Source organism: Choloepus didactylus, chromosome 4 (assembly GCF_015220235.1).
Source record: "Choloepus didactylus isolate mChoDid1 chromosome 4, mChoDid1.pri, whole genome shotgun sequence".
Taxonomy (NCBI): domain Eukaryota; kingdom Metazoa; phylum Chordata; class Mammalia; order Pilosa; family Megalonychidae; genus Choloepus; species Choloepus didactylus.
The window spans coordinates 160,649,847-160,677,535 of record NC_051310.1 but is presented as its reverse complement, the minus strand read 5'-3'; the positions used below and the strand labels follow the sequence as shown (position 1 = coordinate 160,677,535).

At 32.5% G+C, this 27,689-nt stretch overlaps 1 protein-coding gene across 3 annotated transcripts in view; it reads left to right on the top strand.

Annotated features, from left to right (window-relative positions):
• The window catches only part of NOVA1 (NOVA alternative splicing regulator 1), a 147,809-nt gene that overhangs the window by 40,444 nt on the left and 79,676 nt on the right, over positions 1–27,689 (top strand). Inside the window, exon 1 of one of the 3 annotated variants that reach the window (XM_037834715.1) lies at positions 4,072–4,173. The exons of the other annotated variants lie outside the window; for them this stretch is intronic. The gene's annotated coding sequence lies outside the window, so the exon portion shown is untranslated. Of the gene's footprint in view, positions 1–4,071; positions 4,174–27,689 lie in introns of those variants that run through there. 3 annotated transcript variants of the gene reach the window in all.

Here is a 27,689-nt window from a genome sequence, read left to right as displayed (position 1 = left end):
AAATGGTAATTCTGGAGAGGTAGTTGCTCTAACTTGTTTAAGGCTGTCTTCTGAAAGTGAAATACTTGATTGATGCTTCTTTGTTCTTAGTCTTGGTTTCTACTTGCCAGTGCCTGAGCAATGGGGAAAGTCCTGAAATCCGGTTATGTAAATTTTTCTTAGTTTTGCTAGTATTTCCATTTATAGTCTATCCTACCACAGTAGCTGGAGTGATCCTTTTCAAATGTTAAATAGATTATATCACTCCCTAGTCAAAATGCTGCAGTGGTCTACAACAGGTAAAAAAATTCCAAAGTCCTTATTATGGCTTTCAAGGCCCTATGTGATCTTTTCCCAGGCTAATTTGTTCATCACATGTTCCTGTCTCAGGTCTCTGGTATTCTTACCCTAGGTGGTCTGTGAACTCACGTCTTCTATTTCATTCTTTGTGCAAATAATACTGCTTCCTCATAGAGGCTTTCTCTGACTACTCTGACTCATAACTTGCCTTTTTTTTGTTTGTTTGTTTTATACGCTAATGATTTCCAAATATTATATGATATATTTAGTATTTATTTATTGTCTTTCTCTTCCATTAGCATATAATCTTCAAGAGGACAGGTCATTAGCTCCTTTGTTTAGTACTGTACCAATTCCCTAAAATGCTACCTGACCTGTAGGAGGCTCTCAGTTTCTTGTTAATTGAATAAATGAATGCTAGTTTCCAGATTCAAACTTTAGAAATATATTTGACTTAGTCCACATTTTAATTCTTCCAGTGTGTGTTAGTTTGCCAGGGCTGCAACAACAAATACCGTAGACTGGTTGTCTTTAAATAACAGGAATTTATTGCCTCAACAGTATTGCAGACTTGAAGTCCAAAATCGAAGTGTTGGCAGGTGACTTACCAGCAATCTTTGGCATTTCTTGGCTTGTAGATGCATCTTTGCTGCCATTACATGGGGACCTGTCTTCTGTTTCCTCCTCTAGCTTCTGTTGAATGACTGTCAGAATTTCTTCTGCTTTTAGGGACTTAAGTCATATTGAGTTAAGGCCCACCCTGATTCAGTTTAGCCTTAACATCTTTAAAGATCTGTTTACAAAATGAGTTCACACCCACAGGACCTGGGGTTAGCAATCAAACATGTCTTTGTGGGGTGCATGATTCAATAGGCCACACTGTCAGAGTTTTGCATAGTATTATGATTTTGTATTCTTTTAAATTATTTATTACTCCTACCTGTATATTTCCATTATCATCTCAGTTGAACCCATCCACACCTCTACATCCTCCTGAACCTGAATGCTATTAGAGTGATTTTTGTAGTTCACAAAACCATGTAGATGGTTATCTAAATGCCATTGTTAGGAGTAAAACATCACAAAATTCCTTAGCATATTTGGATCTGTGCCTATTCTTCTCATTAGTCCCTACCTACCCTACTTCCTTTTAATTGCAGTGTTCTGAATGTGAAACCGTGCTTCTCTCTTCTATGTCCTTTCTTAAAACTTATTCCCTTTGTTTTTACTGCTATATACTTTCTTCATGTATTAATACATAAGATATATTTCCTATCATGAGAAGATCCCAGAAATAGTAGTGTTTATGTGAATTATTGGGAACCAACTATGTAGTGGCATTGTATACTGTTATTTCATGTATGTTAGCAAAACTTCTGTTTCTTTACTAAGTATGCTTAATATATGGTGAGAGTTCACTTGCCATTTTTCTGAGTATTTAAAAGTTACCACAATCCCCAGGAGTACCTTATTACACTATTTTGCAATTGTTTGTAATATTGTGAATTTATCTTAAAGGTGAGATTAATCTACATGCTATAAGTCAAGGATTCTTATAGGAAAATGTTTATTGTATCTTTACTAACAGAAAATTAAACTGAAAGGAATAGGGAAGAGAAAATATTTTATTAAAAGATGTCTTATTTGTGTCACTTTCAGAAAATGTGATCCCTCATTAGATTCTTCATATTTATATTTTTTGTTATGTTATGGAGTGAATGAAAGGAGAAACTGATAAAGAAAGTTAATTATGTTGTATTTCATCATTTAGGATTTATTTATTCAAGCAATTAAATTGAAGCCATTTTTTTTTTTATCTGACTCTGTTCCAAGTAAGTGCAGTGAAAATGCATAGAGAAGAGACTAATGCGGCTTTTTGAGAAATGCTGACTCCAGGAGTATGTAGCAGGGTTCCGAAACTTGTATTGAGCATTTTTAAATCTAAAATGCAGAAATATATAGCATGTGATATTGCTCCCTTTTTAGAAGGTATAGCTAAATTAAAAGAAAAAAAAGTATATAATGAAAATATGTAGCAGTAAACAAAGACGGGACCCTATAAAGAACTTTTAATTGCTTGAGATAGCTCTTTAAAACAATTATTGTCAATATTATGGATAATATTGGTTAGATATTGTAGTATGTGCTTTATGTGAGTTATTAAGTCTTTCAGAGAACCTTCTTGAAAGATTGCTCATTTAATAACAAGAAACAGCTGCTCAGAGTTACACATTTAATTAAAAATAAAATGATTACCTCTTCTTATTCAATTGGATATCTTAGACATCATTTATCAGTAGTTCCTTAAACTTTGGGGGGCGGGGGTAGTGGTGGTGAAGTCACAGAGCTTTTTGAGAACCTGACAAAAGCTTATGGCTCGTTTCTATAGAAGATGTATGTTTGGACACATAAAATATATATTCATTGTAGTGTGCAGTTTTCCAGAATATTCCTAGATTGCTTGAATCTCAGCATACATGGATCTCAGGTTAAGAATCTCTGATTTATGTCTTCTTTTAATAAAGAGACTGGGAACTCTGTACTTGTTTATTCCTTTATCACCTCTTGTCATTTAAAGGAAATAAAAATTTTTACAATATGTGTTATTCCAGAAATAGTTTAAGAAAGCTGGAAGGAAATTGTCAGTTATCTCCAACTCCACTGAGTATATGCCAAAATAAATACTGTCATGGCAAATGAGATTCAAAAGGTTTGATCAATAGGATATCTTTTAATGGTCAGGTTAGTTGTGACTTTGCCTCAGAGCATCCTGAACCTGCTTCAGTAACCTAAATGTGAATGTTTTGAAATAATGTAAATAGTTACCTTTTCAGAGTAGCACAGCATAAACATAGTAGCTGTGCCTAGAAATAGATTAGAAGGACAGCACCTTCAAGCCTAGTGATTCGGTGATATTTCTTAGAGAATAATTTTTCAGTTTGATCTTCTGATTCCATCAAAGGCAAATCATGGAGAAAAGGTGGTGGTGTTGTAGTAAAAGGGTGAGATAATTCTCTGTATTAGTAAACTAAAGTTATACACTTGACTAAATCATTGTTTTTATGGGCGAAGGATGAAGAATGTGTTTAGATTCTAGCTTGATTTTATTTTGAAAAAGAGCTCAATTTATATAAGCTCACTTTTAGAACTCCATTATATGAAAAACAATTTAACCATTTCTAGTTTTTGAAAACTAGTTATTTCATAAAATTGTTTTTAAAATATAAAGTAATTCAGAATTTCAGAATGTTTTTCCTTTTAATTGTTCTAAAACTATTTTCATGTTAACTTCTACCTTGATTCTGATATCTTACCTATTTTGATTTTCTCCCTTGAATTGTCATGTAAAACAAAAGGATTAAATTAGCTGAACAGAATGAAGACTCTTACTATTTATATTTACTAGGTTTTAGATAAATTACTGTAGAAATAATATCTACAAAACTATACAGTGTTTGGGCTTTACATTTTAATATATATGTTTTCACATTCTTGTTTATAGTTGTGTTATGAATTGAATAACTTTATTTCTACTTTCTCCTTCAATCATTCTTAACATTTGAATTTTAAATGAATGGTAGCCTATCTTTGCAGGGCTCTTCTGACTGAATGATGTATTCTTTTTTGCTGTGGCACAGTTTTCAGACAGCCACATTTGTTCTTAAATATTTTCATTTTCTATAGTACTTTTCATCCCTGTATATATGTACAGGAGTCACTTCACCTACCACCGAATTGCAGCCACTTCTGAGGTGGAACGCAGCAACTGTTTAACAGCGCACTTTCCCCTAGGTGCTGACAGCTGCAGAAGAAATTGTACATGGTCCTGTACAGAAGGTATTTCTCCACTGTGCCATCTGCAGAGTGAAACTGACTAGGAGTACTACATAGACTGTAAGTTTCTTGTGTACCTGCCCTAGACTGAAAAGCCCAATAAGAGAGATTAAAAATAACTGGGAAGCATCATTTAAAAACATACTGAGGTCAGTTAAATTTAGTGTTGCTCTTCCTGGCTCTGAATTTTATTTTAAGGTAATCTAATTTGCAATTGGCACCAAATTGAATAATAAACAGATGGATGCACTCCTTATATTATCTTATTCTAAAAGCAATGAAACTAGACTGCTTTTATAAATACTCTACTTTTAATGAAACTTAAAAATCAATTCATCTTACATTACAAATATTATATAAGCTTTTAAAGCCATATTCTTAAAATAGCGAATTAACTTGTAATTCAACAGGCGCATCGTAATTAGCTTTGCTTGCAGTGTTTTATGTCTTAGACTTAATACTTTCACTGTTTTGATGAAAGTCTTGCAAAAAAGCCAGTTCATAATGAACCTAGTTTTGATTGTTTTAGAAACATTGTTTGATTTTTTAACATATTGAAACAAAATATAGAAGAGAAGAAACAGTAATTATTTGAACTTCCACTTAATGTATTTTAGGCGCTCTCTCCCCCATTTAATTATTTAATATATTTTTCTTTTATAAAAATAATTTCACAGGAGCTCTATATTTAGTAATAGTTTAGAATGCTTATGCTTTATAGGTTAGGAAAATTACATTACAAATGGCTGTGTCTATTGTTACACAGTATAGTATGGATTGTTATATTTTATTGTCCCGTTATTTTAGTAAAGAATATGACTTGCTGTTTTATCTAATTGTTTTCTGTATTTTTGTGGAAAGAAATTAGGGTATCTTGGTCTTCATAGAGTCTTAGTCATACAAAATATAGTGTCATTTGTTTTTGGTATCTTTAAATTACCTGTCATAAGTTCATTGATATTTATGCACATCTCTATGACTATAGATTCTCAATGAAAGCAGATGAAGGTTTACCTCTCTGGGCTCCAGTTTCCTTATTTGTAAAATGAGGAGAATGGAAAAAAAATTGTTTTTGAGAGACTCTTTAAGTGTTTTCTGTTTTAACTCAGGGGTAGAATTCTGTGTGTTCAGAATTGTACCTTATGTTATTATATACATTATGTACATTAAGATATTTTGGTTCAAGTGACTTTGCTCTAGTTAGAATATTATTTGTGTTAATTAAATGCCAAGTAATGGCGTTTTAGAGTCAAAAGGGGAAGTCTGATTTCCTACAAAGATGTTTGTAATCTAACTAATTTTGTAGTGGAGTTATCTCCACTATTTTGAAATGTAACTTTTTGAGAATAAATGCAGGACTATTCTTAGTATCTTATTCATCATGGAAGCAGCAAGTGAATTAAAACAACAAGCAAACTAGACTCTATGTTCAAAGTGAAACTTTACTTAAACAATTAAAAAAAACACACACATATTGTTATTGCATGTTTCCCCGTCTTGCATAGATTTAGTTTATTTCATTAATAATCAAAGCACTTATGAAAACATTTGTTTTTAAATTAGTTTATATATAATAGACTCTAGATACAGTTATCTGTATAGAGTAGATACAGATTTGTGTCACTTTTCCCCAGCAACCGGGTGTTTTACCTATATGTGAAATACTTAATTTGCTCTATTTGATTCATTTGCATTTTCCCAAAACAGTATAATTGTAAGTATTACTTAATCCTGTTCATTTTATTAATTGAAATAATCAGATAGAATAGATATGTTTTACATATTATTTCAATGTTTTGCTTTCAATGTACAAGCTATGCCTATTGTTTATGGCAGATAATTTATTTTTAAATTATACAAGATATTTAATTGATATATATATATATATATATATATATATATATATATGGCATTCTATGGTTGATGTAAATTTGACAACTTATTAGATTTAGTTTTTAACCATATGAGTCTTACACTTTAATATACCCCAGCATATGGGATTTGGAAGAGGGGGAATAACGTGGAAACTTTCATTATAACTTAAAAAACTTTGAGTTGTTTGAATTTAATGGACATGTACTAATTATAAATAGAGAAATGAAAATGTTGGTGCTTCAATTAAATTGTTTCCTTGGAAATTTTTAAAAATTTATTTGGAGATTGATCGCATTCCAATAAAGTATCATATAGTTACCTGATATTTCTACTTGACTGTTTTCCAAGGGAGGGCTCCTCATTTTATGCTGAAGAGCCAGATTATGGTTGGGGTTATGACTTACTTATATTCACCTAATAACTTTGGAATTCAGAAATAAATACTAGATTGAGTGATTAAACCTTAATGAATCTTTTATTTTTGCATCCTCTTTTATAATTGTCTATTTGTAATATGAGGAAAAAGGGAAGTAAATACATAAATAATATATATTTAAAAATACTTAATAATATGTATTTAGACCTCTAGCAATAATGTTTTTGCAATATCTAGCTTTGAATAGAGGCTTTAAAAAGAAATATTGGGACCAGCTGTGAAGAAATAGTAAAATCTGGGAGAAAATAAGAAAGTATAAGAAGTATCATTTCAGTTTAGATTTTGCTTAATTTAAACTAATTTTGAAGAAAATACATGTTTATTAGTGTTTCAATCCATGTTTTTAAATTCTCTGGTGCTTTCCTCAGTTTTACAAAATACATACTATACCTTTGAAATTAAGGACATATTTTTATAGTCATACCAAAGGATTTTTAAAAAATTGTTTGACTTATCAAATTTGTCAAATTATTGTGATGTAATAGGGAGGTGAATCACTTTCAAATATTTTTTAGTGGATAATGAGGAGATAATTTTGCATTGTAACAAGGTGGACAACTATTTTGTTCTAAATGGCTAATAATTGAGTTGCTTCACTTAATAAAGCTTTATTATTTCAGAAATAATTTAGCACCCAAAATTTAATTGGTTTATGTAATAATGTATTCATTTTTAATTTAAATGTTTTAGAAATAAATATGAAAAATCTTTCAAACCTCAACAGTTCGAAAGGACTTAAGTAATTATTTTGATCTTTCCTAATCTTATTTTACATATCAAATAATTACTGCTTATTGTTTTTATGAATTTTGCAGTTATTTCTCAATGTAGATTGAATTAGTTGAAAACTTTAATTATATAAATTTTCATAAAAAAACTACTGGTGCCATAAACCTTACTATCTTTAACACTGAATTAACAAGCATTTATTAATTTAAAAATTTCCTTTAACTCTAAACTTTCTGTATATGTGTAGGTAGATGTATGTATGTGTTTATCATCTTCCTAATGTATTTTTTGAAGCATGGTCTGTAATCCTGACTGCTGCTTTGTAGCTACTTAATCAAATGTAAATTGCTTCACAACTTCAAGGTTGTTTTCTTTTCTGTTAACTGGGAATCACTACACCTACCTCACAGGGTTGTTGTGAGGCAAAGAACAATAAAACATACGTGAAAGAATGCTTAGCATATATTAGATGTGCAGTATATGAAAAATTAGTGTTATAAAACCTTTCAGTGGTCTCCATACCCCCAGGATAAAATCCAAATTCCCTGTCATGGCATGTGATCTGGCAACTCCTTACATCCTCAGCATCATTTATTTCCTTGCAAACTTCACTTAACATTGATACTGAATTCCAGAATATATCATATTCTCTTTTTGAGGCTTTGTTGGCCTGCAACTTTCCTTCTGATACCCCTGTATCCCTAGGCTACTATTATCTATTATCTGTATGATGCAACCTCATCCCTCAGGCCTCAGTTTAGATATCTCCTTCACCAAGATGTTTCCTGTCCTTCTTCCTTCCTTAAATGTTTTGTTAGATGACCCTTCTATATGGTCTTGTAGGCTTTGCTTATGCCTCTTTTAGAAAATATTGCATGTAATGTAATTGCCTTTGTATTTGTCTGTTTCCTTCACTGGATGTAAACTCATTACGGGTGGAGTTTGTCTTGTTTAACTTTGTTTCCCCAAAACTTAACAGAGCTTCTGTAACTCGGTAAATGAGTGAGCATTTTATAAGTAGATGTAAGTTCCCCTTCCACAGATTCACAACATATATAATCACAATATTTTTACTCCTTTAAAAAAAAAAAAAAAAAAAAAAACTTTGATTCCTCTGTATTTATAGAATAGATTTTAGATTCCACAATAATCAAATTAAATTTTTGTCCTTATACTCAGTCTACTTTGCCCACCATTTACTACTTTTAACAGGTTTATTAAGAGATGGACTCACTAAGGTTCAAGCAAAAAGTTACTTTATTTATTCCTATCACTGCACCTGCTTTCCCATTCTGACTATTAATTTTTCTGTCCCTTTATAAAACGTTGGACAGGTTTTCTTTATCCCTCTTCCCCTCCAGCTCTTTCTCCGATTCTTCTTCTTCTCTCTCTCTCCCCCCTCCCTCCCTCATTTTGTTTCTTTCCTTTATTCCTTCTTTAATTACTCTCTGCCATTTCAAAATAGACTTATTTTTTAGGTAATAAAGAAAAACAGGCTAATAAATTAAAATTCTGAACTCTCATCGAATATAAAATTTCTCTCCCACATCAGTCTTGATTGAAGCAGGCTTGAAAACCTGAGTGGGTAAGGGTCAACTAGTAGACTTCTTCATTAATTTTTTTTTCACCTTATTTTTTTCTCCCTACTCACTGTGTTAACTCTGTGTCTTCCAAAGTTTGAGGGGTTAGTAGTAGGGAGGCATTAAGTAGCAGTAAAGGTCTTCCTCTGGGTATATTGGGTATCTAATTGGATTCTTTCTCTTGATTTTCTAGGTTCATCAGTGGCTCCCAGTGTCTGGGGATAACCCAGCTGTAATTTCCTTAATGCAGTTGATCCCTTGTTAATCTGCTATGAATATGCTCCTTAGTCTCTGATGTTCTGGTCTACCTCCAGTCTCTTTTTTCTGGTGTCTTCTGGTTCCTTTTGCATTCTTCTGGGCACAGTTCCTTTAAAAATGGCTCAGTGGTAGATCATTTTGTACGGGTCCATATCTGTCCCATGGCAAAATGTATTTCTTTACTCCCCTATCTCTAGAAGTCTTAGTGATTTTGAATGTAGTTGGCCAGACTTTCTTCTGCCATCAGGCAGCTTGCCCTCTTGCTCTCTTGCTTTTAAACTTTTTTCAGGCCTAAGTCAGGTACCTGTCTTTAATTAGAAATTAATCTTTGTCTTTTATTCTAGAGCACGTAGGCCAAACTCAGTGAATCATCTGTAGCTTCCTTTTCTACATCTAACAACTCTCTAAAAGGAAATTTTCACTTTTTGTTTTCTTTCTCAAATAATCCTTAAGCTTCCCTCTCCTAATATACGCTTTTATTATTATTTCTTTTTATGTGAATCATTGGCTAAAGTTTGCTTGAGCAATTTTTGGCTGCAGTCTTTTCAGTTATGACATAGATGGTCACCTCAATTCAAGTACTTGGAACCTACTGTAATCAGCTTTGGGTCTTTTGTTGAAACTGACCCACATGGAAAATTCCCATTTTAGTATCCTATTACATCATCATTCCCCAGCACCAAGGACATATTGGGTAGCTTGTTTTTTTCGTTAATGTCCATCTGTTTCTGAACTTCATTTCATGCCTTGTGTTATGCTATTCTGTGAGTTTGGAATATACTTTCTACCTTTTCCTCTTGGTGGAATCCTACCTGATCTTCTGTTCCCAAGTTAGGTGAAGATTACACTGGTCTTTGCAGAATAAATTCTTACCTCTGCTGTGTTCTCATTAGTAGTCTGTTTAAACATCTGTCTCCTTGACCAGATTATGAGTGTTTTTTGAGATAGCCAGTGACTATTTATTGGTGAATCCCTTACTGCCTAGTCTCTTTTACGTACTCAGTACATTTTTTGGTGAATTAATAAATCTCTTCTAAACACTGAGATTGAAGTTTATAAAATTGCTGTTGAGTAAGTAATGCTTTTATTTTCCACATCTACTTCCTTGATCCAAAAAATATTTGTGGGGCAAATATTAATTTTTATGCCTCACTTTTTTTTTTTTTTTTTAATGTAGTGGTATTTATTGCTCATTATCCCTTCTTAGGCAAGGTTTTTTATTTTTAGTTCTTTTTTGGGGGTCAGTTGATTTTCTTTCATTTTCCATTTGCATTTTTTTTTCCTTTGTTTTGTTTCAGTTAATGGAATTAATTATGAGAAATGCAGATAACAAAGTATTCCAAGAAGCTTCTACTTGCAAATGAAAAAAAAAGGCTACATTTCTTTTGCAGGATTTTCTTTCTTTTTTTTTTTTAGAGTTTTTCAAGCTTTCAGATTATATCACTAAATATGGTCAGAAGTGGTGAAGAGACAAGCTATTGGTCATCGAGAGGGTTGGTTGTGAGAGTATTCCTATAATAGAAAATTAAATTGAAGTTATGTTTGTTGGCAGTGCAGTGATGATTCAGTTTAGACTTTATTCTTTTGTTATTTTGAGTGATTACCTGAAATAAGTTGCCTCAAACAATTTGGAGTTCATTGTTGAAAGCCTGCCATTCCTCAACAGAATATTTTAATACTGTCTTTATTACTTAAATTTAGCCCAAAGTAGGATTCTTTAATGTATGTGGGGAATATATATGAATTAAATGATTTGGATGTCAAAATGACATTGGAAGTAGAAATAGAAAAATTCCTTTGTGTTTAAAACTTTTTCTGGAAAGTTCTGAATGAATCCTCATAGTATACCAAGGTGGTAAAATAGAAAAAAACATTTTCTCTGCAAATTTAGATCATTAAAATTTGAAAGAGAAATGTCAATTTGCATACAAAATATCCTAGTAACTCTTTTTACTCCTCCTTCCCACACTGCTATTAAATATGGAAAATGTCTTTTTTTTTAAAAAAAAAGAATTTTACCTTATTCATTAATTTTCACCAATGTATTTCAATATTTCAATATTTAATTGATGGTAATTTTATCCATTAGCATTTACTGATTTAGGAACCTTGATGAATGGACACTGACCCTTTATTTTAGATGAAATAGTAAATTATGATGGAGCTCAGAATCAGTTGAAAGTCAAACAGTATAGATGTCAGAAATTATAATATATGTGATTACTTTTATGCAGTCATATGTCTTACAGCACAGGAAAATTAATGTATCAAAATATAATTTTCCAAAATATGCCACCTGAAATGTACTTCTCTTTTAAATATTTGTAATTCTAGGTTTTCACCTCTCCCTTTTTTAAAGGTTCATTCTGTTTTTTAATTGTAATGTTATATTGGGCTTTAATTTAGAGTAAAATATTAAAAATTAAATAAGTAGTGAACTCTAAAATTCATCAATACCTAGTTCTTTTACTTAATACTAGATGGTACTTCTATGCCTTAATTGTGTTACGGTAAAATGCAAATAATAAGGAAATTGGCCATCAGTTGTTATTTCATCTTTAAACTTCTCTCTAAAGCTCTAACTCCACATTTCCCTACTATCCTGCAGGGTATGACAGATTCAGCATGTCTGAAACCAAACCAAAATCAGTAGTTCCCCATTCTTATTCAGCCTCCGAACCCCAGTCACTTCTGTTTGTGGCATCTTACACTTTGTATTTTTATGACCCATGGTCAAAATAATACTGTCACTCTCTACTCTTCCCTCTCCTATGATTTGCGTATCATTCTATTTATTACTAGATCTTAATTATGTCAGTCAGAATGCTTCATTCTAACTCCACTGATGAAACTCTAGTTTATTACTAATCACTTGTCAAGAGTTGCATACTAGTTATATCTTCCTGTGTAGATCTCATTTTCCTTGAGAATATTTTCAGCAAAATCCTTTCCAAGTTCACTCAATTAATTGTGAGGTAGTTGATTCCTGGTATTTAAGTCTTAGAAATATTGAGTGAATTGGGAAAGATCAGTGACTGCCACAGTTTAAAATTAATCACACATTATTCCAACTTGATGATATACCACGAGGAAAGTGCCTTAAGTGAGTCTTGAATAATAATCTATTAAGAACATTTGATTTGGTATTAATTATGTGAAAACAATTTTTACTGGCAGTTTGTTAGTATATGCTAGTTTATAGGGTCTTGCTTTAATTTGTAAACTGAGTTTAGCCTTTTTCTCTTTGATACCATTTTAAAAATACAGGTTACATGCCATTTTGAGAAAAATTATTTTTGCAGAAGGTTTTTAATTGGCTAGGTCTCTTTTTACATTGGTTAGTCCTTTTAGAGCTGTATAATGTAAATGAACGGCTAGATTCTTTTGAAATATCACTAATGACTTAATTACCAGTCATTTAACCATTCTACCTGGACCCCATTTATTCTCAGTAAGAGCAATGTCCTCCTAAGAAGGGTAACTGCTGCACTCTATTTTAGTTCTTGTACTAGAACTTTGTAGATACTTTATTTTTCCCCTTTGCCTCTTCTTATTTTAGTCCTTAAAAATAATCAGTGCTTTCTGAAAGTTTTCATGGTGAAGATACTGTCGTTTAAGATCAGATTGAATTTGAATATGTACTTATTCTTTTTAGAGTGTTTAGTAAAATTATTTGAATGAGTTTATTAGTGTAATGCTTACATAGAGATAAAATGACCTTTTAAATGTATTCCCTTAAAATATTCTTTCTTGTCTGTTTACAGTTTTGAGTATTTTGATTAGTGTAATCCTGTTTTCTTCCTATTCCTCTTTTCTTTCCTTTTGTATGTATGTGAGTGTGTGTGCATGCATATATGTGTATATATATATATATATATATATATATATACACTAACATGTATACATAAGAGCTCTTAATTTTATACCTTCTTTTTTTATATTCTAAAATCTCAGTTATTTCTTTGGAAAAGATAAATTTTCAAGTTGGTTTAATTTTATTTTGGCTTATTTTTAAAAAAAAAACTTTCAAGTCTATATAAGTTTTTTTTTTCTTTCCATTTTCCAGATTCGAATATGTTAATATTAATGTTGATATATGCTGCTTTTATATCTTATATGGTATCTACTCATGGTTTATGAGGCACTTAGTAAATTTAATATAATTAACATTCTATTAATTGTACTGACTATTCAATAAATATTTGTTTAGTAATACCGTATGGCAGGCACTGTTGTACATGCTGGAAATACAAGAAGTCTCTACCTTCTTGGAAGCTATATTCTTATAAGTGAATATATACAACACTATTTACAACACTAAATAAATAAATGATTTCAGGTAGTCATACTATGAAGGAAATAAGGCATGGGATAAAAAGTATTTAATGGGTAGATTTTAGCTTGATGGTAAGAAGAAACATCTTCAAAGAAGTTACATTTGAGTTAAACTCTAAAAGATTAGATGGAGGAGAATTGCATTCCAGTCATTAAGAATAGCAGGGGCAAAGGCCCCTGGATCCTAATGAGTTTGGCATGGTCAAAGGACAGAAAGAAATGCTGTGTGAGCGGAACATTGTTAGGAAGATAGAAAGTGTGGTAGGTGGTGAAGTCTTTGAGATAATGCAGGGGCCAGATCATGTGGGCCATAGTGATTTAGAATTTTATTCTTATTTCAATGCAAAGACATATTTAATGTTGAGTGCTGTGGTCTGTTTAGCACTGAAGAAATCACTGCTTGCTGGTTTGGAAGATGAACAAAGGAAAGGGGTGTGGGGCAAGAGGGGTAATTAGTAGAAAGTTGTTATGGTAGTCCTGGTGAGAAATGATGATTTCTTGGTATAGACTTTTTAGTGCAGTACAAGTGGTGAAAAGTAGCATATGTTTTGGAAGAATAACTTAGAAATCTGCTTTTATGTTAAAAGTGAGATAGTCAACAGTAACAGACAATAAACATTAAATATTCTTGAAAATGTAATTTCATAGACGTAGGCATTTCCATGGTAAATATGTACCATAAAGTATTTAAATTATACCTCTATTGTTGGTTGTTTAGTTTTTTCTTTCTTTATTGTATGTGTAAATAATATTAAGCTTTGGTCATATTTCTCACGTCAGTGGCATTGTATATAAATAATGATTTGTGATTTCTTGCCGATTTGAAAGGCAGAAAATTTTCTCTTACCATTTTAATTTGCTTATTTTTCATTACTAGCCAAATTAAATTTTAATGTGTTTGTTGACTATTTCTGTTTTTTCCTATTGTGAATTGTTTCCAGCCGTGTTTATTTTGGGATGTTGATATTTTCCTTATGGATTTGAAAGTTCATATTAACTCCTTATGATGTTCTAAAAGGACCAACATAATTTGCCCTTGAGACTTTCTTATTCCATCTTGTGTCAGTCTCCCACACTGACTTTTATGCTCTAGACACTCTGACAAGACACTCAGACAAGCTTACCCTCTCGCTTCATGGCATTTGTGCTTGTGCTTCTCCATTTTCTGGATTCCTCTTCCCCCAAATCTTCACATGATTAATTGTTTCTTTTCATTCATGCTTCAGCTCAAACGTTACTTCTTCAGGGTAACTATTCCAGTCTCCTAAAACAACATCCCTTTTCACCCCTTCACATTCTATCACATTACTGTCTTTGTTGACTTTTTTTTCCAGTTATTAATGGTCTTCATAGCTTTATCACTGTTTGAAATACTTAGTACTCACTTATTGCCTGTTCTTTCCTCCACCAAAGGAAAAAAGAACCATAGAGCAGGAGTCTATTTTTATTTACTGCTGTGCATTCTGGGTCTATTATTATTAGGCATAGAGTAGGTAATTATTACATATTGTGGAGTGTATATTAACTATTTGTCTCATAATTGTGCTTTTTCCCTTTTGTTAATTGTCTTCCAGCTTTGTTTGTGACATTCTTTTTATGTAGAATTTCTACATTTTCACAGGGTTAATTAAATGAAGTTTTTCCTTAGGTGACTTTTTTTCATTAATTTTAAGAGGAAAAGAACAACTTAACCCGTTTTGAGATCATCCATTTACCAATATTCTAATTAAACTGTTTCTGATTATAAAGTTAATGTTTATTTTCATGAATTGGGGGAAAGTATTTGAAGATTAAAATAACCACTGGAAATGTACCTCTATGTTTTCTTCCAGTCTTATTTACACATTTATTTATAAAATAGAGATCCTACTGTATATAAAGCTTTTTATTCTTTTTATCACTTAACCTTGTTTCATGGGCATATTTAGATGATATATGTTCTTCATTTTTCACAAGCATGATTTCTTGTTAATGTCTACAGAAAATCCCATTTTAGGCATTTGTTGTAATATATTTAATTAATCCTCTGTTGCATATTTAGGTTATTTCAGCCTTTTTAGCTAATATAAATAAGGCAGTACATATTATTTTGTTTAAATTTTGTTTACTTATGATTGTTCCATTATGATAAATTCTTATACATAGAATAATGGAATTACTGGATTATAGGAATGTATGTAGGATTTTAAGACATTTGAATGTTCATTGCCAAATTATACTTCAGAAAATTCAATTGGTTTAAACTCCCAGTAGTAGTCTATGAGGGTGCCTGTTTCTTATCAGGCTTCCCAATTCCTGATACTACGTACTTTTAAAATCTTGCCTCCCCCCTTAAAAAAATTAGGCCAAACAATTATGGTATTTTTCACAGGCAAAATTGTGTTTCAGATAGCCAAAATTACCATCTTTTCCATATTTTCCCTACGTGTCTGTGCTAAAATAACTTTCCTCATTCATTTATGTACATGCTCACTTATGGTTTGATCTAGTTTTTTATATGTTGCAACTCTGATTAATCCAGAATTTATTTTAAGATATTTGTGAGGAGAGGGCCTCACTTCTTCCAAATAGTAATTCAGTTATGCCAGCAGTATCTTTTTTGAGTAATCATATGCACTATAATCATGCTAACTTTTTGTGTATGCTAGAGTCTTTTTGGGAGAAGGTTATTCATTGTGATCCATTGTTAAATTGTCTTGTTTAATTATTGTTGCTTTGTAGTACCTCTTTTTTTGAGTTATCTGTAATAATTCTCTCACCCTATTATCCTTAGTTTTTAAAACTATAGTGGCATATTATTACGTTTCTTTTTCCAAATGAACTTAGAATCATTTTAGATAAGTATCCTTCCCAAACAAATCATTCCTGCTTTTTTATTTTAGTGAAATTGCATTAAAACCACTACTGTCTTGTTTTCACATGATATCCTCATAATATCCTGGATTCTATCCAGGGTTGAGGTTATTTCTTCATTTCTGTCACAGTATAGCTTTTTTCTATACATAAGCCCAACACATTTTATTTAAGGTCGTTCTTAGTTGTTTAATTCTGTTCCTTTTTAAATATTTTTTTCATTTATATATTTAATTGATTATTATAGTTCTATAGTTTCCTATGGTTGCTATAACAATTACCACAAACTTTGTGGTTTAAAATAATACAAATTTATTCTCTTATAGTTTTGGAGGCCAGAAGTCGCAGATCAATTTCATTGGACTAAAGTCATGTTACCAGAGCTGGTTCTTTCTGGAAAAGCTAGGAGAGAATCCCTTTCCTTATACTTTCTAGCTTTTGGGAGGTTCCTGCTTTCCTTGGCTCCTGACCAGTTTTCTTGAATCACTCCAAGAACCTCTTGCTTCTGCCATCACATCTTCTACTTCCCCTTTTAACCTTCCTTCTTCTGTCTTAAAACCAGCCTTGTGATTATATTTAGGGCCCATGATAATTGCTCTTCTCAAGATTTTTAATTTAATTCACATTTGCAGGTCCCTTTTGCCATATAAGGTAACATTCACAGGTTCCAGGAATTAAGATGTGAGTATCATTTGAGGGGCCGTTATTCAGCCTACTATCACATATAGGTCAACTATTTATTTTCTAAATTTTATTTTTACCTACTTTATTGAATTTTTATATTAAATATGGTTGTTTTCAGTTCATTTTCTACCAAGACAATTATAAAATCTTTAAGTAATCATGTTTTCCTCTGTTTTATAATAGTGACTTTATCCTTCTTGTTTCTATTTTCTCTTTCAATTTTTAATGCAAATGCCCATAAGGGGTTTCCTTTCATTTATCATATTCTCTATTGTTTTAGGAGAGTTATTTTTTCTAATCATAAAGAAATAATTTGTTTATTGTTCATTAACAGTTTTTTCACATTCCTTTCATTTATTTGTGTTATGTGTACGCACCATCAACTATTAACCTATACATGTTCTTCAGGATTAAGATAGTGCTTGATGATAGTATACCATTCTTTTAATATATTGCTGGATTTAATTTGCCAGTATGTTATTTATTATTTTCTTAAAGTTTATATTCATAAATGTAATTCATTTGGTATATGGTTTGTTTGTTTGTGACTTTGTTTTCCATTTTGAATATTAGAGTTATGCTAGTTAATAGGTTTAGAGGCATTCTGTTTTTCTGTATAGATTGGAATACTTTTTACAGCATGAAATCTCTCTGTTTAAAGTTTGAAAGATCACTTAATATAATCTGAGCTCAGAGCTTTTTTGAATGTAATTCTTTGACAGCTTTTTAAATTTCTTTGGTTATTGAATTTTTCTTTAATTCAGTTTTGGTAATTTACATTGTTCCCAGAGAGTTGTCCATTCTGTCAAGATTTTTCAAGATGTGTTGCATGCTTACTATATGTCAGGCATTGTGCTAGGTGTTATGCTTGCAAAGATAAGTAAGACAAAATTCTTAATCTCAGGAAGCATATAGTAATGAGATGATAGAAAGGAAAGTTTTGCTGAAGCTAAGAGAGAAAATGAAAAAGAAGGCATTAACAGTTAAACAGAACTTCTAAGAAAGTGTTCATCATCAATACAGCTAGTAGAAACAAGGCATAAGCATGGTTGAAATACATGAAGAATTCACAGAATCATAAGTGGTTCATTGTGGCTAGATTTTAGGTCTGGCCAGGAAGGAGTGATGGATAGAGATCAGAAACTGCACTGCAGATTCTTCTTGAATTTGGACTTTTCCTATATACATTGATAGGCCATTAATAACGTTAATTCTGGGTTTATCATCAGATTTGCTTTTTTACAAGATTACGCTTATAGCATCATGGAGAAGTCTACAAAGGGGTGGGAGACTCAACACTGGAAGCCAGGGTAACTATTACATTACCATAAAAGAATCATAAGTGCCTTCTTAATTAGGGATGCATGTAGGGATGGACAGAAAATAAGAAAAAAAAATTAAAGCGGAAAAAATAGAATCAACAGGACTTGTTCATTTATTGGATGTGGTAGATGAGGGAAAAGTCAAGGTCCACTCTCAGATTTCTGTATAGTGTGCCTGTGGTGGAAGGAAATATTTGCTTTATCTTAATTTTAGAATCTGTAATTTTGATTTCAATTGAAAGTCTGATTCTATTCTGGATAGGCTAACTGTCGTTAATGTGAAAAATTGGACTGGGAAAATAAATGTCTAAATTATAGGTATTTAGTCAGAAACTGAAGTTATCTATTACAGGCAATATATCCAGTAGTTAACTGGGGGGGAGGGGGAATAGACATTCTATTTCTGAATCTATAGCATGAAAGATAATCTCAAAATTCATATTTTATTTAATAATATTTCTTAGTAAATCTTTATCTGGGAAAATGAAATAATTCTACAGTAAGGGTGTTTAGACATAATGTTAGAAATTCATTTGAAGTAATTTCTCAGCAAATGTGTGTCAGGCACATAACATATGGATATAAAAATGAAAAATCCCCTGCCCTTAAAAGATATGAAAGCCCTGGAAGCATATCTTATGAGGGTGAGTTCAAGGTATCTGCCTACCTTCCTTACAAACATAAGTAATATAAACCCAGGTAAATACCCCCACAATCAAGATACAAAATAGTTCCATCATGCCAAAAAGTTATTTTGTTCCCCTTCTCACTGCCTCCCCACTCTCATCTCATCTCTGTTTTGTCACTATGGATGCAATTTGTCTTTTCTAGAGTTTTATTTAAAAGAAATCATATATGCAGCTTTGTGTCTGAATTCTTTTGCTCTGCTCAGTGTTTTTTAGATTCATCCCAATTGTTGCATGTATAAATAGTTTGTTCCTTTCTATATTGTTGAGGAGTAATCATTGTATAGATAAATAGTTTATTTAGGCATTCACTTATTATTGAAGGTTTAGGTCCTTTCCAGTTTTTGACTACTAGGAATAAAACTGCTATGAACATTTGTTCACAATTCTTTGTGTGAATATATTTTCATTTATCTTGGGTAAATACTTAGGAATAGAATATCTGGTTATATGGAATATTCAACTTTATTAAGAAACTGCCAAACTGTTTTCAAAGAGGTTGTGCCATTTTAGATTCCTCCTCCCAATGCGTGAACATTTCAGTTGGTTCTTATACTAACAGTATTTAGTGTTGTCTTTTTTTTAAATTTTAGCCAATCTAATTGATGTGTAGCTGTATCTCATTATGGTTGATTTGCGTTTCTCTAATGATTTTCTATTTGCTTATTAATCATTTGTATATTTTCTTTTTTCTAGTGTCTTTTCAAATACATTGCCCATTTTTGTTGGATCTTTTTTCTTTTCCTATTATGAAGTTATAACAGTTCTTCATACATTCTGGGTACTAACCTTTGTGGTAAAATATGTGGTAAATATTTTCTTCCTGTGTTATGGATTGCAGTTTCATTTATTTAATTTGTGTCTTTCAAGGAGCAGAAATTTTTATTTTGATATAATCCAGTTTGTCAGTTTTTTTCTTTTATGTTTTTTTCCATGCCTTAAGAAACCTTTGCATATCAAGGTTGTTAAAATTTTCTCCCGTGTTTTCTCCTAGAATTTTATAGTTTAACTTTTATGATTAGGTCTGTGATCCATTTTGATTTGATATTTGTATATGGCCTGAAATTAATATAATCAAGAAGTGTGTTTAATTAAGAGATGTCAGAAAGAGAGTTATCTTCATGACTTTTAAGGTTTTAGTGTAGAGGAAAGAGCAGACAAATTATTTTTCTCCTGAAATCAAAGATAGATTAGAGTTTAGTATTGATTTATTTGAGAAGTATATTTCTAGCTTCTGTAACAATCCAACAAATGAAATGATGCCTTGCAAGAAAACTAATTCCCTGTTAATGATGGTGTTTAGGTAAAGATTGCTGACAATCTCTGTCTGGAATGAATTAGTATATAATAGGAACTTATCACAGTATTTTTCACATAAAAAAAATAATCAATAAATGTTTTTTTTTTGTTTTGGTGGCAGTGATTATTTTTGTTTGTTTGTTGTTTTTTTTTTTTTGTTTTTTTTTTTTCCCCTCAGTATTCTTGCCTTGAGGAAATTTAGAGAGGATGATATTGAAATAGGTTTGAATTCTATCTTTCTTTATTCTACAAATAGTGGTCATACTTTTTCTTTTTTTTTGGCCCTAAATAGGGAACTTTATTGTTAATGGCACTACTAAATATATACTAGCAAGCATTTTTTAAAAAATCTATCCAATCATCTCTTTACATTTTTTTTGAAAAGTTAAAACAATAGACACGTAAACAGTGAAAGTTTATTTTTACCTACTCCTTCAGCCTCCTTTCTAGACATAGCTATTAGAATTTTGATGTATTTACTTTCAGATCATTTTCTATACATTTATATTGATATATATATGCACACACATATACACATTAACATATGTATACATGTCTAGTTTTTTTGGCATAAGCCTAAATGAACATATTATGCTTGCTTTTTAATTTTGACAGCATGTCTGATAAATCTTTCCATGTTGATATGTTCCTCAGTGTTTTTTTACTGCTGCAAGGTATTTAATAGAATGGGTATACCACAATTTATTTCTCAAGCATGGAGCAGGTAGACAAGGGCAAGGGCAAGACCTGACTGACAGAATCACCTGCTAAAGATACAGCAAACCACTTTTAGATTCAGACAGTTTATTACTCACATAGGAAAAGGAAGAGAGGCCAAATGATCCAGTGTGTCTCATACACCAAAGGGACGGCACCAGAATCAAAGAGACTACAAACTGTAACACGAGTTGTGGGATACCCTGTTACTAGACTGCAGCTAAATGGTTTTATAATGTGATGCCATTCTCTGGAGCTGGGGGGTGGGGAGGGTGGTGCACAGGGTTGGGGAGGCAAGAAGCTTCATACTTTATCAGACTCTGAGAAACTGTCTCTTGATAGCCTCCCTGGGTATATAGGGAGGTGCTGTGGGAGACAGCCTCATAGCAGGTCCTCACAAGTCACTCATTCTCTTGTGTTCCCAGAGAATCACAGCATTCTGCCATGACTCAGATTAGCTGCATTAAAAGCCATTGCCTGTATGACCTATGCGGATATGCACAAGGTTGCAAAGATGTCGTAGTGGAGGTGTCCCCTATAACCCCAAACCCTGACCACTCACATATCCAGCTAAGAATTCTCAAGAGCACTTTATCAGATAATCTACTTAATTATATTTATAGGGTCTTGGACTAACCTATTTTATTTGTCTTAGGCAACATCGGATTATTAGGTGATAGGGTCACTTGGGGAATAGACCACAGCCAGGCTCCACATTCAGAGCCAGGGCTGTTAAATATGTTATTAATATAGATGCAGCAAGAGGTGTTAGTAGTTACACACACCTCACCTTGACTGGCCAGCAGGAAGTCCAGGGCAGTGTTATTTTTTACTATTATATGAACTAGAGAACTTAGCACAGTTATATAATTTATGAAAAATATAAAATTGTTTCTTCCTGTAAAAGCAGCGGATGACCACAGGGAACCAACAATAAGAGGATTAGGCTAAAGGGATCATATCAGTGTCAACAAAGTTAATCTTGTTCTGTAGTCTTTAGTGGAGGCTGTTCACTCCTGGAGTCTGCAACTTCTTGGAGGTTTCAGAGAGTCCTTATGTTAAGAGTCATCATTAGTTAACAGTCAAGCTGAAAGTGGTAGCAGCAGTTTGGGTTAAATCGGTCAGATGCTCTGTGAACAAGAGCTGAGAAAGGTTAAGGTTTTTTCTATTCATCCCTGATCCTCTGGTGTCTAAAGCATCCTTTTTCAAAACCACAACCATGGTTGTTGCTCTCCTTCCACAGCCATGTGATTGGTATGACCAGCTCCTGCAGTGATCACTTCACTCTTTTAACAAACCTCCCTATTTCTTACCCACACCATACATCCAGACTTGACTCTGTATGGCTCAACAGATTCCTCCATATGTATATATATATTGTGCTATCTTAAACCATCTTCTGTCCCCTGATATGTAGGTCACACCAGGACCATTTTAGGAGTTGGGATCTCATGCTAATGATCCAAACTCCTGAAATCCAACAAGCATAGTCAGGTGGCAAAGGAGGCACCAGGTTAGGAAAAATTTGCCCTCAATAACCCCACCCCCCCACACCCCCCACCTCCCGCTCCACCGAACTTCTTTTCTGCTTGTACATTCTAGTAGCCTGGTTTTCCAGGGATAGACATGGGAGGAAGTAAAGTGAGAAAGGTTAATTATATGGTTTGGGTCTTTTATGGCCAGTCTGAGCCTATTCCTTTCCTCCCCAACCTTGGAACTCTATTTAGATGGGAGGTACCCTTCTGGGGAATTGCCACATTTAGAGCCCAAACTACTTTTCTTGTGCTCCCCTGGGAGCTAAGACTTGGTTGTCCAGTTATCTTTTTAAGTTTCTCCTTTGAAAGTCTATTCCATCTTTCATTGGCACCCCGTTTGTGGATGATATGGGTCATAAATGTCCAGTAAATGTTGCAGGTGTCTGCCCATTGCTGGGGTACTTTTGCTATAAAGGCAGCACCATTGTCTGATGGTTTATGCTCGGGGAACCCAAATATGTAACATAATCAATCTGATCCTTGAGTATTTGGCCTGCATCTACCGTGTGAACAGAGATGACAATAGACACACTGAAATGATAGCTACTGCAGTCAGTATCCAGCAGTATACCCAAGAAGAGAGATAAGACCTATGTAGTCTTATTTTCCAGTATCAGCCAGATCTAGTAACTCTGACTATGGTGCTCCCAAATTTCCCTTTTCTACTTGACTATGTAGCTGGCAGTCTGAGCGTATTTGCCCGGCTTCCTTGGCCTCGTGTGCTGAAATGACTAGGCCTTATTTTTAGGTCCAATCATGAATTATAGATGGATTACCATGCCCTAGGCGATTGTGTATCCAGGTGGCTGTGATTCTTACCTGGGTAGCACAGGTCTGGTCAACTTCTTGATTCCATTGATGTTTATACTTAAGGGTTCTTTCCCACGGGCATACATATGGGTCGTTTACAGGAGTGTGGTCTTCTACAATCTGCTGCCATAATGTTTATCCCTTCAGAGACTGGAACTTGATCATCTCATTGTCGCATTCCCAGGTCCCAGGCCATGCTGCCAGCCCTTTGACAACTGATAAGTCCGTGAAAATGTAAAAATGTGCGTTTTGTAAGGTGTTTTCCAGGGAAAACACCATAGCTTGTAACTCTGTTGATCAGAGTTCCTTTTTTCATGCATAGTATTAAACAGGTTTTTTTTGGGTGCTGCACACCTAAAGTTACCCAGTATGCCCCATCTGACTTTAACTTAACTGCTGATCCATCTTCTCAGTGTATTGAAATGAAGCAGCCAAGAGGCCTGAGGTTCTAGTACAGATACTGCATCTGGAATGGCCACTTCTTGAGGGTGAACTAGCCCATTTCTCATTTAGCTGTTCTATCATCTCAATTTCTTTAATACTGTAAAGCCTGTGATCTGTGATTCAATTGCATGAACACTTTGTCTTAAAAGTAGATTTGTCCATGAATTATTTTAGATCACTTAAAGGCAGGTATGTTGAAGAACAACAACATGTTGCTTTTAGTTCCGTTATTCCCTTTGATTCTAAATTCAGGACCATATGTAACAATGCTATTTTCCTGGTCCAATATTAATAACAGTTGCAGGTAGGCTGTAGCTAATTACAGAGGAATACAGCAGTAATTCCTAAAAGTGAGTAAGCATGTTCATATTATCTAATATTAAAAATGTAACAAATTTAAATACTAAAAATGTTTTTCATTTCTTCAAGAATATTTCAAATAATGTTAGAGCTTTTAAATAAAAATGTATTTAACTTAGTTTTATATTTATCTCAGCTTTTAAAAAAGTTATGCCAAGGAGTGTTTTATTTCCTTCCTTTAAGGGACAGAAATGTTTATGCAGGTTTCTAAGCAACATCAGCTTTGATATTGTAAGAAGAATGACTGAATACTCAGGAAAGCAACTGATCCAAATTTGTTATACTTTTGGAATTTAGCAATTGATGAAAAACAGAACCATGTTAGTCATCAGTAAACCCCACCTAATGTGCAGATTTAAAAGTATATTTTCATATTTAACATTTCTCAAATTTCAATTATTTTTACTTAATATGCTTGGATTGATTTACTCAATTAATATTGCCCAAAGAGTTAAATCTCTCATTTATTAGCATATTGAGAGTATTTCCATTGAGTGCATAATAAATTAGCTGGTAAGCAGCCCTTTAGAATTGAACTTTAATTTCAATAATAAATAATAGGAAAAAAGTTAGTAAGAATTGTATGACATTTGAAATATACAAAATATGTAAACTAAAACTTCCAGGTAGAAAGAGTTTTGTTTTATAATTATAACCTCTTTAGTAATAATTTTGATTTTATAATCTCAAGTTAAAGAATGTATATTATTACCCATACTACCATATTTAAAATGAACTGACTCCACCCTTTTAAATATGACTCAGCCATTTAAATATGAAATATGTGAATAGCCTCTGAGGAGTAGTTTTAACCAGTGTTTTCTAGAAATACAGTAAAAGTGTAGAAAAATATATTTTAAAAACCTAATTTTTATCTTTGTGTGGAGCAGTAAAATAGTGGAGGTGAAAATGCTGGAGAAACTAAAGAAACTACAAAGGAGACATTTAAAGGAAAGAGGACAAAAGACTTGTAAAAAGGAGAATACTATAATGACCTCTCAGGAGAAAGCTTTAGACTGGTCACTCAAATATTTGAAATTGCATAGTGCTTGAAAATCCAGTAATAAAAATATGAATTTACTAAAATGGCAACTTATGGATCTTTTTTTTAAACAAAAAATCACCTCTGTTCTTTAAATATACATTCTGTTAAAGATCCATGTCAATGAAGTAAATAGTTCTATTAGCTGCCGTACCTTGATGCTAGGTGATTGTTTATCAGGTACGCCTTTACTGATAGTACAGATCATTAAGATAGTATGTGAAGGAAGGAGAGAATGTGGACTTTCTATAACCTGGAATGACATTATGTAGGAGCATGTGATTTAATTTTCTCATAGGTTCACTAATAACTTTGAGACGAGTGACTGTTCTAGGAGGTATGTCATAATCGTTTAGTATTTATGTGATAAGGCAGAAGTGTTTTTAAAGAGACCGTCACAGGTCCTTTTCTGAATCTTTGTTCTTTGGGTTTTTTGTTTGATTTTCTTCATTGTAAATATATTAATACGGGCATTGAGTCTTAAAATAAGGCTATTAAAATGACCTAAAGAAACTTCATTTTTATGTAGGAGGTGGAAGAAAAGTTGGCAAAGTTATTTATTGACCATAGAAAGACAGTTCTTGTAGAAATTGGCCACATCTGTTTTGTTGTTTACAGCTGAGATATCCAACCCAAAATAAGTTGGCTGACAATAAAAGTACAATAATTGCTAATATAAAACAGACATGTTTTTCTCATTACATAACACTGGACAGATGTATTTTGGCAAAAGAGTTGAACTTTTTAACAAAATTAAGTTGATTTTGGTCCTCAGAATTTGAATGTTACTTTGAAATCAAGTTTATGTTAACTCATGTAAATATTTTTCAAAAAATGTACATGTGAAATTATTTTTTTTTTGTAATGCTTGCACTGTACTTTCAAATATATACAAGACCAATTGCAGTAATTTACATTTTGGGTGTTAATATCTAATAAAAAATAATTATCCCTTTACTGTAAAATATTGACCCATTTCTTTGTTTTACTGTCATTTTATACTATTTCTTCCAAATTTAAATTTTCACCTTTTATGCAAAGATTACTTGAATTATGCCTTCTTGGCTCTACCATGTATGTGTAAAATCACATTAAAGAGAGCATCTCTTCATTGATTCCTTCACATTTTCCATGGGGGGAAAATGTTCTATATGCAACCTGAAGAACTTATTGGATATTATTTGAAATTCTTTGTTGTTATTTCAGAAAATGACCTGTAACTGTGAGATCATGTTGGCCATTTTGGTATTTATTTTTTACCTGTGCATATCTGTCATATCAATATAAGAAAAGAAGAGAAATAGGAACTTCAAATATTGTGCTTTTATGGCACCATGGAATGTGGACTATTTTGTTATGAATTAGGTTATACATTAGTTTACTATGCAATAATACTATAACTGTTCTAAAAGAATAAATGTCACCGTTACCATATTGCTCACTCATCACAATGTTCCCAATACACAGGAGAAAAGGGTAAGAAAATATTTAAAATTAAAATGGAATGTCTCATTCACAAAAATAAAAACTGGCATGAGGCTGCACTCAAAGTATGTTTCTGAGTAGCTAGTTTGTTAGCCAAGCAAGGAAAGCCATTTACCAATGGTGAGTAAATTAAAACATGTCCAAAGAAAATAAACTTTATTCCACTTTATTCAAGTTGTTAACGCTAAGTTGTTTATTCAAGGAATTAATGTGACTGAGAAGTAAACATCTGTAAGCAGTCTGGTGAGAATATTTTCAAAGAAGTTGAGAAAACACTAATTCAGAGGTACTTGAAGTAGAATCTGCTGAGATGAGTTATATCTGTTGGTGGTAAAAATGTATAGAGCGGAAGAAGACTTAATTTTACAAACTGTCAAAACTTGTGAAAATGTAAGGTGTTTAAGATGAATGGTTAGTCATTCTATTATTCATCAGCAAGTAGCTTGTAGAATATATTTGCATGTATCATGTATTATTGAATCAGTAGTAACAAAAGGAATCTTTATTCAGTCTCATAAACTTAACCGTTATGAGTTCTGTGAACTTTTGGCAGAAAGGGAAGATGAATAAATATCCTGATTTGCCCTGCCACATAGCAGTTTGCTGGCTTAGCAGTGGTAACATTTATTGCAATTTATGGAGCTCAGGCTGAAATTGAAAGTTTTCTGAACTAAAACAATGCCTTTTTACTACTGTTACCAAACTTTAAATTGCTTTGAAAATTAGCTTTTGCTATAGACTTGATAATGTCTTATAATGAATTCAACTCAAATTACAAGGCCAAACAACAGTTATGTGTGAAACTTAAACTGCAGTAAGAGCATATCCAAAATGGCTAATTCTTTTGAATCCCAGGTATGCACTTTAAGTGATTTCACAAGTGAAAACAAAGAGCAAGATTTCCATTCCCACTCAAATTTGGGTGTATTCTTCTGAGCTAAAGCTACAGTTCAGAAACATTTTTCAAACCTTGATGCAAGTGGAAACCATATTTCAAAATCCATTTAACTGTGCAGCTGCTTCCACCTAATCTTCAGTTGTCATTGACTAATCTGTAATGTAATGACATGTTAAAAGAAAATATTAAGAGAATATCTATTAGAATTCTGTAAATGCCTGCCAAGTG